Source organism: Protopterus annectens, chromosome 1.part0, assembly GCF_019279795.1.
Source record: "Protopterus annectens isolate FY-2018-M chromosome 1.part0, PAN1.0, whole genome shotgun sequence".
In the NCBI taxonomy this organism is placed as follows: domain Eukaryota; kingdom Metazoa; phylum Chordata; order Ceratodontiformes; family Protopteridae; genus Protopterus; species Protopterus annectens.
The window spans coordinates 994,790,170-994,805,660 of record NC_056725.1 but is presented as its reverse complement, the minus strand read 5'-3'; positions in this window follow the sequence as shown (position 1 = coordinate 994,805,660).

The following is a 15,491-nucleotide window of genomic DNA, read 5'->3' as shown; positions in this document are numbered from 1 at the left end:
CTGTTGTGGCCCCCACACATATTGCGGGGTTGGGTCCATATATGTGTGGGCTTCACCTACACAATACATGGGTGCCCTTATGCACTCCAGAGACCAGTGTATGTAATAGTGGTATATGGCCCTGTATTATTCAGTCTATGGGGGGGAGGGGTTGTACCATAATTAAGCTAGGCTGTTACAACATGTGGGGGTATCAGGGTTAAGCTGCCTTAAGGTGTCTGGATGTACATTACCATACAATTCACCTTGAGTAAATGCAGGCCTACTGCTTCCTGCTATACAGACTGTTCTGTTTGTCAGTGTGATTGTGATGGTGTCAGTTATGCCTTGTTATGTAACAGATACATCTCATTGTGTCAACTGAGGTCCTTACCCCCTAGGGATTGTTTACAAAGTGTAGATAGAGGTTGCTGGACTATACATCTGCATTACTTACTGTTGATTGATTGGTATCCTGTGGCTCAGTCTGTCTTTACTATTGTACAACTTGAAGGGCTCAGCCTAGATAGCAACATATGTAAACCTTTCCAGACTACTGTATTAATGTAACTGTTTCACAGTTGCATTACTCTGTTTATATGTATATCAGTGTCTAAACAGCTATATCACATGGCATAAATGACGGTAAAAGTACACAAATAAAGCTTTCCCATGTATACAACCTGTGTGGTGTTATATCCTTTGACCTCTCTGTGGGTATATGTTGCAGGCAACAATTGTCATTTGTATGGGTGGCTCATACAGTGTCCAGTTGGTAAGGTGGCAACTGTAGGCATAGTGGCTGCTCTGTATTGTGTGCACCTTCTACATATGTATCTTCCTATACATATCTCTGTGTGTGTAGGTATAGTTTTATATATATATATATATATATATATATATATATATATATATATATATATATATATATATATATATATATATATATATATATATATATGCGTGTGTGTGTGTGTGTGTGTGTGTGTGTGTGTGTGTGTATCTGCATATATGTGTCTGTATATATGTATCTTAGGAATGTTGATTGCTTCCACATTGTACATTCCCTATGGTAGCCAGACTGTATTGCATGATATGTTACTGTTACAGCCTGACATCATACAGGTGGGATGGAGAACTGTTAACATCTTGTGCCCATGTTGTGTCAGGGCCTGGTTATGAGATCACCAACAGCTAGTATTGTATTGCAGGGCAGATGTGTTTGGCTGTGGGGGGATACCTATAAGTACAAGATGTATGTTGTTTCAGCCCCCTCACCCCCATTAACGCTACATGTGTACATATATGTTTTTATGTTCCCTTTTATATCTCTAGATGTATATCTGTATATACATATATAGATATATATTTATGTATATATATATATATATATATATATATATATATATATATATATATATATATATATATATATATATATATATATATATATATATATATATATATATATATATATATGTTGCTGTATATATATATATATATATATATATATATATATATATATATATATATATATATATATATATATATATATATATATATATATATATATATATATATACATATAGATGTAGACATATATATCTATAGATGTATGCATATATATGTATATATATATATATATATATATATATATATATATATATACATATATAGATATGTAATATCTATTTAGATATTAATATATATACACACACACATACATCTACATGTTGACATACATTTCCTGTACTGTTGAATGACTAGTCTGGATGTTATGTTTGTGAAAACATCAGGGTTATATATATTTGACATGGCTTATTGGTAAATCACTTTGTCTATGGTGCGCAGGGTCCTGGGTTCGAGCCTTGCAAAGGATGTTTATTTTGTTAGTGGGCAGAACAAGGGTAGTTGGATACAGGGTGATTAAGGCACTTTTAAGCAGTTGTAAGCGGGTTTGCGCAAGTTTGCACAGAGGTACGCACTGCTAACTTCCGGTTACAGTTTCTTTTACTCAGCTTCTAAATTGCTTAACCTATGTAATCATTGCTTGCCCCTGCGCAAACATGCTTAAACCCGCTTACTGCTGCTTAAAAGTGCTTACACCTGCTTACCCCGTGCTATTTCTTTAAAAGAAAAGAAAAAAAGGGCTGATAGGAAAATGGTGAGAAAGGGGCACAAAGAGGGAAAGACAGTGGGGGAAATAGCTAGGGATGTGCAGGAGGGTGTAGGGAAGGTCCATAGCTGCCCATTTCTTCTACAGCAACAGCTGTGCATATACACTGCATTTGGAGGCAGATTTGGACAATCAAACCCCAGAGAGAGGGGTGAGGACAACAATAACATGTTGTTAGGCCAATTAGACCAGATTACATATGTCCAGTGGACACGTGTGTGAAATGGACAGCTATGCATGGGATATTTTTTTGGGGAACAGATTGCCCTTTTTTAAGGTGGGAGTGGGATGTTGGGGAGGGATAGTAGTTATATGTGGGGAGGTAGGTTGGGTAGGTGAACAGACAAGACAAGCAAGATGCATACAGGGGCAGTATATGACACATGTGGGTGGTAAACACCTTGATGGGGAGGGGTGTTGGGAAATCAGAAGCTCATGAGTCTTCTGGAAACAGTGGGACTGAGATCCCCAGCCATGGGCAGTCAGCACTGCACCTTCACAACCCCAAAGGTGGCTGTGCTGGGGGCTGAGTCAGAGAGCCAGGCCAACCCTCTAGTCATGACACACGGCCCTCGAGCTGGCATAGCAGATCTCCAAACTGTTGATTGAGCTCATTATGTACCATAACCCAGACCTGGTGACAGGTGACAGGTTCCTGTCCGCGCCCACTCCCAGGGGAGGCAAACCCCATCCCCTGAGGCAGTTCCACCCGAAGGTGGTGCAGGACCAACAGGTAACAGGTTGGGCCCCAGGCGTTCTGGTGCCAGGTGCCACAGCCAGCTGAGGTGGGACAAGTGGGTCCGCTAGGACCCACATTCCCATACGTGCTATGGTGTTTATGGTTTATCAACATATGTGGGTTAGTAATGGTCAACACATTCCGGGATTAGTTAAAACAGCATGCATAGATATTCACATTAACCTAGACACCAGATATGGAACAATTGCTTAGCAAACAGAACACATGCATATATGGGACCACATTGGTAATAACAACAGCATGCAGGTACATTGATGGCACCATGCCACCACTGTTGGGGTATTTCAACATAGCACATGGATAGAAACAGATTTAAATAATTATCAAACAATAGGACATATGTCCCAACATTACAGTGGAGTCATCACTTACCACTTGAGGTGGGTATGTAGTGTATTGTTGGAGATATTGAGGGGGGTCGGATGTCAATTAACAACTAGTATATTCCTGTAGTTTGCATTACTTTCCTAGTCAGTGCTGTTTTCTGTACCTTACAAGTATTACTACACTACCCTATTACCTTAGTTTGGATGGTGATATGGCTGTCGACATCTATATACATTAACCAGTTTTACCTGCAGTATACACCTCTTACCTGGTATACCTGTGGAGGAATTGTTTAACACTAACTGTTTCTACACATATTCCCAGATTCCAGGTTGATGTTATGCACATACCTGTCCATCTCTTTTTGCACAGACTCTGGCCATGTCTTGACCCCATGCAGGTTAACCGGGACATATTTAGACTATTGCCCTCTTCAACCTTTAGTGACTTACAACACTCTTATACAGGATTTCCAACACAGTTATATTATGTAGCACAGTGTGGGTGACAGTGATCAGTGATACCTTATTATTCAGAGCAACTGCAACACTCACGATGCCATACAATACTAGAGTAATTAGTACCAGTACAGGGTATCAAGCTTTTATTTCTCAGCACAATGTTCACATCTGATGTACCTTTGGGAGCAATGTTTGTTAGCACTACCTGAATGTTGCTACACAAAGTACCAGATTTCACATTAGTATTATGCACATACATCTCACTCTGTTACTGTACACACTCTGGTCACAGCTTGACAACACGGGGGTGTAGATGGGACATACTTGGCTTATTACTCACATAAAATTTTGGGGAGTTGCTAGTGTGACAGGTTTGTTCTTATAGATGTGTGTCAATCAATTGTATTTCTTGTTGGATGCCTAAACATCTGGGATCATCCCACTGACTTCCCAGGGAGACAGGGGGACAGGCATCAGATATGGGCCAATATACTGGACATTCTGGTCTTATCTGTGCACTTGTGGGGTATGATTCTGTATGCAGCTTACTTCCACTCCCAGGATTCAGACCATTGCTGTGTCTGCTAAAACTAAAACACTGTCCATCACAGTTGTGTGTGCTATATAGATATTGCTGTATATCTCTTATATGATTTCTGTCTTATACTTCTCCTGTGGTTTTACATTCTGACCTTGTATTGCAACACTTTTACACAGGAGTTCCTAGACAGTTGCGTTATGTAGCACAGTGTGGGCAACAGTGATAAATAATACATTATTATTCAGAGCTACTGCAACACTCACGATGCCATGTAATACCAAAGTAAACAGTACCAGTACAGGGTATTCTTTTATTTCTGGCCACAGTGTTCATATATGACAGACCTGTAGGAGCAATGCTTGTTAGCACTACCTGAATGTTGCCACACAAAGTACCAGATTCCACATTACTATTATGCACTTACATTTCACTCTGTTACTGTACACAATCTGGTCACAGTTTGACAACATGGGGGTGTAGATGGGACATACTTGGGTTATTACTCTCATAACAGTTTGGGGAGTTGCTAGAGTGACAGGTTTGTTCTTACAGATGTGTGACAATCAGTTGTATTTCTTGTTTGCTGCCTATATGTCTGGGATCATTCCACTGATTTCCCAGGGGGACAGAGTGACAGGCAGCAGATATGGGCCAATTTACTGGACATTCTGAACATATCTGTACAGTTGTGGGGTATGATTCTGTATGTAGACTACTCCCACTCCCAGGATTCGAAACATGACTGTCTGTGCTAAAAATACAACAGTTCACATCTCAGTTGCATGTGCTATTTGGCTTTTGTTACCTGTCTTTTTACTGTTTTCTGTGTATGTCTCTCTCAGTTGCACTAAATGACCTCTGAGGATTACACCAGTCATATATAGACATTCCTTCACATTCTATTTGTGTTGCACAGTGTGGGTAACAGTGCTTAATACAACAGTACTATTAAGTGATTGCAAATCTACATTACCATATGATACCAGAGTATACACATGCAGTCCAGAAGTTAGACCTTTATTGTCAGGCTATTATGCTTTTATTTACATACAAACTATATGAGACTCTTCCATCCCAGGCTGACAGACAAAATGATTGATTTTAACAATTGGCTAAAATTTTGGTGTCATTCAAAGGGGATCCAGTGTCTGTCAGCCTGGGATGACATGCTCGACAAGCCACGTTGCTTCACTCGGGATGTCTTGCACCTGTCACCCCTGGACTTTCGGATATTGGCAAAGGCTCTTGCCACCCCCATACTGCCTTTTTTAGGCAAGGCTCAAAAGTCAAACCTACCTCCATAGACAGCACAAGGAACAAGAAACTAAGGGTAATGCTGCTAAACGCCAGAAGTCTTAACCTCAAGATGCATGCACTTGAAGCTCTCCTCAGTATGGAGAACATCGATATCTGTGCAGTGACAGAAACCTGGTTCAAGGCTCCAGAGAGCACCCCAGCACTACCAGGTTATAACTCATATCATGCTTTTCGGCCTCAAAACCCAGACTGAACGACAAAAAAAGGGGGAGTTTCCATATTTATCATGGATATCCACACCTCCAGGTTAGTGGCATTGCACAAAGTATCGGAGACCATCCATGTGCAACTGACAGTGGGCAAGACTGCTTTTCAGTTTATAGCATCCTACAGACCACCCTCTCAAAGTCAGGAATCCCACTCGGCTTTCCTGAAAACATTGGAGAACATGAACATCTCTCCGAACACCATTATATTGGGTGACTTCAACAACCCAAACATAGACTGGGAGCATTACTCAAGCCCCAGCACCTTAGCCCAAAGGTTCCTGGAATTTATAAACTCAAATGCTATGGAACAACTAGTCACCACTCCCACAAGAGGGGAAAACATACTAGACCTGATCATTACCAACATGGGGACTCTATGATCCATACCAGAAGTATATCCCTCATTGGTAAGATCAGACCATAAATTAATTTCACTGGATATCCACATCCCGACCCCACCCCCAGCCCAGAAAACCACAGTGAAAAACTTCTCAAAAGCGAACTTCACACTTCTCAAAACCAAAGTGGAATCCTTCAAGGCCCCAGGGCCAGTGGAAACTACGGCCCAAACCGCAGAATCCTATATAAACACATTCTACGGACATCTCCAGGAATGCATCGATCATGCTATCCCAAACAAACTCAAGACCCAATCATCCAAAAGCAGGCGTCCAGTCTGGTGGACCCCAGCCATAAATAAACTGTGCAACAGAAGGAGGAAGCTACTACATGATAGAGCAAAATCCCTAAAAGGGAAGGCATCTCTGATCAGTACTAGCAAAAAATTAAGATCCCTCATAAAATCCTCCAAGGCCAGCTTCGAGAGAAAAATTGCACAGGATACTAAAGACAATCATAAGGCTTTTTTCAGTTATGTTAGGAACCTGGGATGCAACTCCCAGACTTGTTCTGAATTGATTCTAAATGACATAAAATACACTGAACCCGCAGACATCACCAGTATCCTGGCAGACAGGTTCAGTGCAAACTTCTCCACCCCCTCACCCCCAAAAGAGCAAGTATCTATCCCAGCAGAGTGCAGCCTCCCAAACATCTCTGATGCTCAGGTGAAGGCCGTCCTCTCCAAAGCAAAAAACACTGCTTCCATGGGACCAGATGGCGTCCGGGTTGCCCCTACATGAACTCCAAGAAGAACTAATCCCTCAAGTAAAACTGCTGTACAATCTCAGCCTCACTACAGGATATGTGCCCAAAGAATGGCGTACAGCAACAGTGGTCCCACTCCACAAAGGTGGCGCCTCTGCAGACCCTGGAAACTATAGCCCCATAAGCCTGACTAGCCTAGTCTGCAAGGCTATGGAGAGGATCATCATGGAACTCATAAACAAAGACATTGGGGACCTACAGACACTAGATCCTACCCAATTTGGCATCGTCAAGGGCAGATCCTGCCTTTTGAACCTGGTCAACTTCTTCGAAACAGTCACCAAAGCCATAGATGAAGGGAAGGTAGTCCACACAGCCTATCTGGACCTCGCAAAGGCATTTGACACAATACCCCACTCGGGCATCATAGATAAGCTATCCAGCCTAAATATAAACCCCTATGTCACAAGATGGGTCGCAAACTGGCTCAAAGACAGAACCCACAGAGTCAGAGTTGCTGGAGCCATGTCAGACTCGAAACCAGTCACAAGTGGCATCCCACAAGGTTCTGTCCTGGGACCTGTCTTGTTCGGTATTTACTTTTCTGAGGTACAGGCCAATGTGGGAGGACTATGGCTCACTAAGTTTGCAGATGACTGCAAACTGGGCACCATAATCGACTCTCCAGCTGACACAAACATCCTTCAAAAAGGTCTCGCAGAGACGGATAACTGGTGCCAGAGCCATGGTCTAAAGCTAAATGCCAAAAAGTGTATAGTCATACCCTTTGGCAAAAACAATGTGCCCACAAATTACCACATAGGTGGTAACCCATTAAGTACAGAGAAAGTAATTAGGGATCTGGGGACCCAAGTTGATAGCAATCTCTCCTTTGACAACCACATTGCCAAAGTGGTCAGAAAGATCTTCTACATAACCCACGTCATCATGAAAGGATTCACATCTAGATCAAGAGAGGTAATCGTGACCCTTTATTCATCCCTCATCAGGCCCATCATAGAATACAATGCCCCCTTTGGGATGTACCTTACCCGACACCTGCAGCAATTAGAAAGACCCCAAAAGTACCTCACCAGGAGGATCAAGGGACTCAAACAGATGCCATATGCTGCTCAGTTAAAAAAACTCCAGCTCTACTCAGTTGCATACCACCTACTTCGAGGTGATCTATGCCTGACATATAAAGCTATGTCCAACCCAGAATTAATGGACATGGTCCACCTCAGTAAATCTAAATCCCTTAGAGCCACGTGCTCGAGGGACTTGAACCTCAGCACAGAAATAAATAGAACATGCTGGAGGGACAGATTCATAACCCAGTGGCTCCCTTCACTCTGGAATATAATTCCAATTCATGTTAGGCAGAGCACCTCACTGACCCTCTTCAAGAAGAATCTTGATGAGTGGATGGGGGATCGTAGGTTTGTCCCGGGGATTACTTCAGTGTCACTATTAGACAGAGGCACAGTAAACTAAACTTTAAAAAGGGCACAGTATACTTAAATTAAGGGGTGGCGTAAGCCAAATACAATCGGGCTAGGCTTATAAATGCCCCAGGGCAGATAGTCTAGTATGAACCTATGAACCTATGAACCTATTCATTACACATTTTACCTTCCATTTGCTGATTCCTGTGTATATATACCTTATGGGACACATGTGATTATCTGTGGACTTTGCAACAGTATGACACTGACACCTCACATCTGCTTTTAATGCAGTACTCCAGTTCACAAATATATATTATTTAGTAGGTTATGCAATTAAAAATATTGGTCATAATGTGATTTGACATGGAAAATTAAATGTGCTGCAGTGGGACTCAAAACAGGAATGACTGCTCGTAAGGCGAATGCTCTGCTCACTACACTATTGTTATACTATTGCATTTGCATATATCTTCAATGTTATCCTCTTCTGCCATTTAATCTGCATTAACTTAGCTAAGCAATGGGCAAACCTGCGTACCTACAGTTAAATTTAATCTGTTTCATAAAAAAAAAAAAAAAAAAAAGGTATCTTTATATTGTTTGTGTTTACTATTGCTCTTGTACATGTGGGAGGATGTTGCTGGGGGTATGCTGACACCTATGAGCGGTCTCGCTCATTCCTTTAGGGCTTTCTGCTGTTCTTCATTGCAGGGGCTTCTATATTCGGAGAGCTCTTCTCTCAGACACGCCCCCTGCACTCTTACATGCTCCATGTAATATTAGGAGCACAGGCAGCGAGCCTTCATTAATATGCACGGTACGCTGCCATCCTGCTCCTAAACGGCTGCTTCCATGCAGGACTAAGATAGTCCTACACAGAAGATTAGTAAATCCTGGGGCATGTCTTGTTCCATTTCAAGGAGACTGTTCTGAAATTCATTGTATTTAATGAGCTTGGTATTCAAGGTAAATGTGTTGTGGATTTTTTTTTTCAAAACAGGTTTATTGTTTTAACATACAAGAGAAATATCATAACAATTTTATACAAGTAATTAAAAATAGATATGATTATAACATTCAACAAAACAGCTAAAGTATTTACAAAGACATCCACTACAATCAGATCAATTAATTAAACTAAAATACCATGCTATTTAAATTAGGATTTTTTAACAAATTTTGTAAATTATCCCATACAATATAATAAGATGTTTTTCTAGTTGTTCTTGACCTAATTGTGTTTATTTCCATATGGCACACTATATTCATAACATTTTTAAATTCATTGAATGAAGGAGGTGTATCTGAAATCCAATTTCTGGTTATTATTTTCCTAGCCACTGCTAGAATAGACCATAACAAGGGAAGCTTAACCTTTTTAACACTTTGAGGTACACGTGTGTTGAATAATATAAGAGATTTAGAAATAATGAAATTATCTGTAAAAAGAGCCTGCAAAAATTCATTAATTGACTTCCAGTATTCTTTCAATTTTATACAGTCATAAAACATATGAGCCCAGTCAGCATTAATTTCTACATTACATCTCTTACATAGATTATCTTTATTATTTATTTTATTCATCATCAAAGGTGTATAAAAAGATCTATGTAAAAATTTCCATGTATAAAGTCTACAGACAATGGAAGACGTAGTTCTATAGGCAGATTCCAATATATATTGTTTATCTTGTTGATTTGGTGGGTCCCCATTAATAGAAGTGAATTAATTCCAGTATGTATCTACACTGTAAAAAGTTTCTTGTCTGATAATTTTATGTATATATGAAAGTTTACCTTTATCAGAAACTTTATGTTGTAAATTTAATATCAAGTAATCAATCAGTGTTGGAATAGATTCTTTAACTGTTATAGACATTAGATCTATTTTATTAATGAGATGTTGTCTAAAGGTCACAACCTCTAACCAGCAAGTTTCTCTTAGATCAAATTCTTGTTTTAAGAAATCTAGATTTTTAACTTTATTATCAGATTTCAACTGATACCAGTACTTTAGATCATTATCTATAGCTAATTGAGTTTCTTCAGAAGTAGATGACAAAAGCATACCCTGAGTATACATTATAGGGAATATAATAAAATTCCATTCCCTATACTTAGGGTGCATGAATATAAAGTTACGATAGCTAATAATAATATTTAATGGGTAACAAACCATATGTTTAGGTGTAATAGGTGAAGTACAAAATTCCTTTAATAACCATAACATGGAGTTATTTACAATCATATTTTTATGTGTTAAGGAGATTTTCATGAAGTGCATACTAATTAGCTCCCAATAATCTTTCCATTTTGACATATGACTGATCTATTAATAAAGTAATAACTTTTACAATAGAAGAGATAGTATATAAATTAAAGTCTGGAAAATAAATACCCCTTGAGACCAGCTATTAGAATGTTTCTTTAATGCAATCCTAGGTCTATTAGGTGCCCATAGGAAATTTAACATTAGTGTATTCAGTTTCTTGATAATTATTTTTGTAGGTGGAAGTATTATTGATTGTATTAAGTATAAAATCTTGGGGAATATTATCATTTTAATAATTGTAAGTCTCTCCTCCATAGTAAAAACATATTATTCCAGGTATTAAAAGATTTTGTATATTAAGAAAACAGGTATTATAATTATTATATATAATAGATTTAATATATTTAGATAGTATTATACCTAAATAAGTTATCTGACCTGAATTGGGTACATATTTAGTAAAATCACTAATGAGAATATTTTTTCGTGTATATATAGGTAGTATTTTAGTTTTTTCTTCATTGAATATTAAACCAGAAATACTTTTAAAATTCATCATTTTATCAAATAGAGACTGCATAGAAGAATTAGATCCTGCTGATGTAATTAGAACATCATCTGCAAAAAGTTGAATTTTGGATGTTGTATTTTCATCTATTTCAAAACCTTCTATGTCAGTACTGTTTCTGATCAAATTAGCCCAGGGCTCCATTACTACAGTGAATAATAGTGGAGAAAGTGGACATCCTTGTTTTGTACCTTTAAAAATGGGTATTTTTTGTGAAACATATGTTCCTACCTTAATATAAGCCAATGTTCCATTGTATAAATGCTCAATTAGATTTACAAATGCATCTGAGAAGTTTGTGCACTTCAGTAAGGTAAACAGATAGTCCCAACTTACTGAATCAAATGCTGAACTTATATCAAGACTAATAAGTGTTAAATCTTTCTTTTTCCTATTTGCAAAATCAATTAATGTTAAAGTTCTTCTTATATTATCAAAAGTATTTCTATTTACAATGAAGCCTGTCTGATCTATATCTATAATGCCGGGGATGATTGTCTTCAATCTATCAGCAAAAATACTCATAAACATTTTATAATCAACATTAAGTAATGCGATGGGCCAATATGAAGTACATCTAGTTGGATCTTTATTAGGTTTTAGAATTGGCGAAATAAATGTATATTGCCAAGATTGGGGGGGGGGGTTATTAACTCAGTTTGGGCCAAAATAAAAACCTTATGTATTAATGAATATGTACTTTTAGAAAGGATTTTATATATCTCTGGTATAATACCATCATTACCCGGTACTTTGTTTGATTTAAGCTTATTTATTTGTGTAATAACCTCTGTATATGAAATACTTTTGTCCAATAGTTTAATCTGTTGTTTATTAAGCTTTTTATTCATGTTTGTGGTTATAAACTCCTTTATTTTATCTTTAGGTTCCATGTTAATGTTATTATGGTTAATTTTGTGAAAGTGATTTCTAAATTCATCTAGTATTTCAGGTATACTAGAAACATTCTTCTTTTTCCTTAGAGAAAAGATTTCTTTGATATGGTTTTGTCTATTCAACCTTTTTGTTTTATTTTTAAGTCTATGTAAGTATGTGGGGCTTATTGAATAAGACAAAAACTTGTATTTCTCTAAAGTTATTTTAAGTTTATGAGTTAAAATTTCTTTGTATTTCTCATTTAGTTTTTTTATTTCTTCAATAACTTTCTTGTCCATAATATTTTCTTTATTATTATGTTTATAAGAGTCTAATTTACTTTGAATATCTAACAATTCCTTATCCCAAGATTTCCTTTTATTATTATACCATCTGATACTTTGTCCATATAGATATGATTTTAAGGCATCCCAAACATAGACAATGGAGACTTCAGGAGTATTATTTATGTCTAAAAAATGTTTTACTTCTGAAAGTATATATTCTTTATAGTCTTTTAGTTGAGTTAATTATGATGGTATCCTTTTGATCTGAACATTATGAGTATTTTTTATCATGAATTCAAAAACAATTGAATTATGATCAGATATAGGACATGAAATGATTTTGGAATTAATTAAATCTGTTACCATCTGGTTAGAAATAATGACCCTATCTATTTTTGAATATGTTTTGTATCTGTTAGAAAAATAGGTGTTTGGTAATGATTTTGAATCTATCTGATTATTAATATCATTCAAATGAAAAGAATTAGCAAAATCATTTAAATGTTTTGCATTAGATGTAATTCTTCTTTTTCCTATAGTGGTAGTATCACTTTCATGTAGTATACAATTAAAGTCACCAGCTAAAATAATATATCCTATAGAGAATGATATGATCTTATCAAGATGATGTTTCACTGTATTAATACCAATTCCAGGTATCCAATATTCATTAATTAAAGTGTAAGTCTTCCCATTAATTTGTATTGTAACCATACAAAACATTCCTTTGTCATCCTGATAAGACTTAATGGTTTTAGGAATGGGCATACTTTTATTCCATAAAATAGCCACTCCTCTTTTTTTCTGAGTGTGCTCTGAACTATCCAATACTGTATATTTGTTTGTGGCTAGTTTATCAATATCTTTTTTCAAGAGATGGGTTTCTTGCAGGAAGACTAAGTTGGCCTTATGTAAATTAATGTATCTTATTAGGCTTGCCCTTTTACACAGATTATTCAATCCATTAATGTTTAAAGAAATTCCTTTTAAAGGTGTCATTTGGCATTTTTAAAACTTAAGAATCTTATGATCAAAATAACAAATAACAACATAAGTAATGTTACATCTCCTCCTTTAGGTGTACCTTTAAATATAGCTGTATTTATTGAATCTCTTATGGGATTTTGTATAGGATTCAATTTTGTTTGTAGTGACAATGAGTGTACAAAATATATTGTGGATGTCAAAACTATATACATATAACAATGAACAAGTGAAAATAATGTAAGGATTAAACCTTGCATCCAGCCTGGAGTTAAAAACTCCAGCTTAGAGTAGTATTTACCACTCAAGTTAACCCCTACCCTAAGCAGCAGTACCTCAGCTACCACCTTATCAATTTAATACTGGTTATATTTAACTTAAATTAACAGCTTTCAATTCAATTATCTAGCAAGACAAGACTACACATTTGATAAAACAGCATCATATAAACTAAAATAAACTTTTTTTTTTAAAAAAACTATTCATACTACTATATACATCTATGTAATATAATACACTTGTATTCAAATAGCATTCAAATAATCTTGATATTAGAAACCAAGAGGAGAGAGAGAAATAAAAGACGTGAAAGAGGGAGAGAGAGTAAAAGAAAGAGAGAGAGAAGAAAAAAAAAGGAAGGCATATTTACATATTAATTTATTCAAAGTATGTAAAAATAAGTTCTAACATTAATTTAAATCAAAAACTTTTGCTAATATGGTTCAGACATTACATATATTAAGATGCATCTATTTTCTGTCATGTAAATGCAGTCAACAGCTTCCAAAAAAAAAACCTTGAATTGCTTGTATATGAGCATGTTACTCATACTCATTATTGTCAATAGAATAAAATATTATATTTATGGAAATTGTTATAAATCATACTGCATAGTTATGCAAATTCTCAGAAACACTTGCATTATTGTAAAAGAAGCCATTTGTATTTTGTATGTCTATACTACTGCTTTAAAATATATCACATGACAATTTCTTCCAGAATAGAATTATAAAGTTATTTATGCTTGTCAATCAGATGAATTAAATGAGTTATAGTAATGTATATGTTTGGAACATAAGTTTTTAACACAGATTAGTATGCTGCAAGCAAGTAGATTTTCAAAAACACTTGAATAAATGTTTCATTTTCTATGCCTTCTAAAATAATACATTTACTTACTACAAGAAACTGCATCATTTAAAATCATTATAACTGACATATTTTATGAATTATAACATAGATATTTAAATAATTATATAAAATAACTCACATTTAGATGTTAAAGAGTTCATTTTCCTTCACATAGTCGCATTTGCATCAGTTCTACTTCCTGGTAGAGTGTTCTTCCTGAATCTATGATGTGTCAGTGTGATATCTAGGTCAAAGGTCAAATTGACTGCTTTCAGTTTCTCTGTGAGAATTCTGAGAGTTGAAGCTTTTGAAACAACTCGAGGACACTGTTCATGAGGTAGCCACATCCCAGATTGTCTCCCTTAACATTTTGGTGGGAAACTTGTTAAAAACTAGTGACAAACATTCATTTAGCAGTGTAAATGCATCTAAACATGACAAAACCTTTGCGATGTATTTTACAGGTTATTACAGCCTCTATGTAAGTGAAATTAAGCCCAAAGTTATTAATAAGTAATAAAACTCAATATTTTTGTCCCAACTCAATTTTTATGCAAATCTTATTATTTACTGTGTCTATATGATCAAAAGCATTTCTATATATTAATATGAAAAAAAATAAAGAGAAAGAATAAAGAAAAGAAAAAGAGAGTAGAAAATAAAAGAGTGTAAAGCAGAAATAAAAAAATGTAAGAGAAAGCTATAAGAAGTATATACAATGGAATATTACTTACTGTTTATATTAATAGAGTTAAAAATAAAACATATTATTTACTATTATTTAGTTCTAATTATTATTAGTTAAAGCATGACAGATTATTTACAAACAAGCATAAGCAGTATAATCAAGAAAGTATAATTAGGAATAGCATTTGAAGAACATATAAACTTTTTACAAGGAATAAATATGTTATTATTCTATTAATCATATTTTCATAACTCTTCTCTCCCTGCCCTCCCCCACCCTTTACCCACTACATAATCTAAAAAGAATGTCATTGTTTAAACAAAGAAAAGAAGAAAAGGAGAAAAAAAGAGAGAAAAAA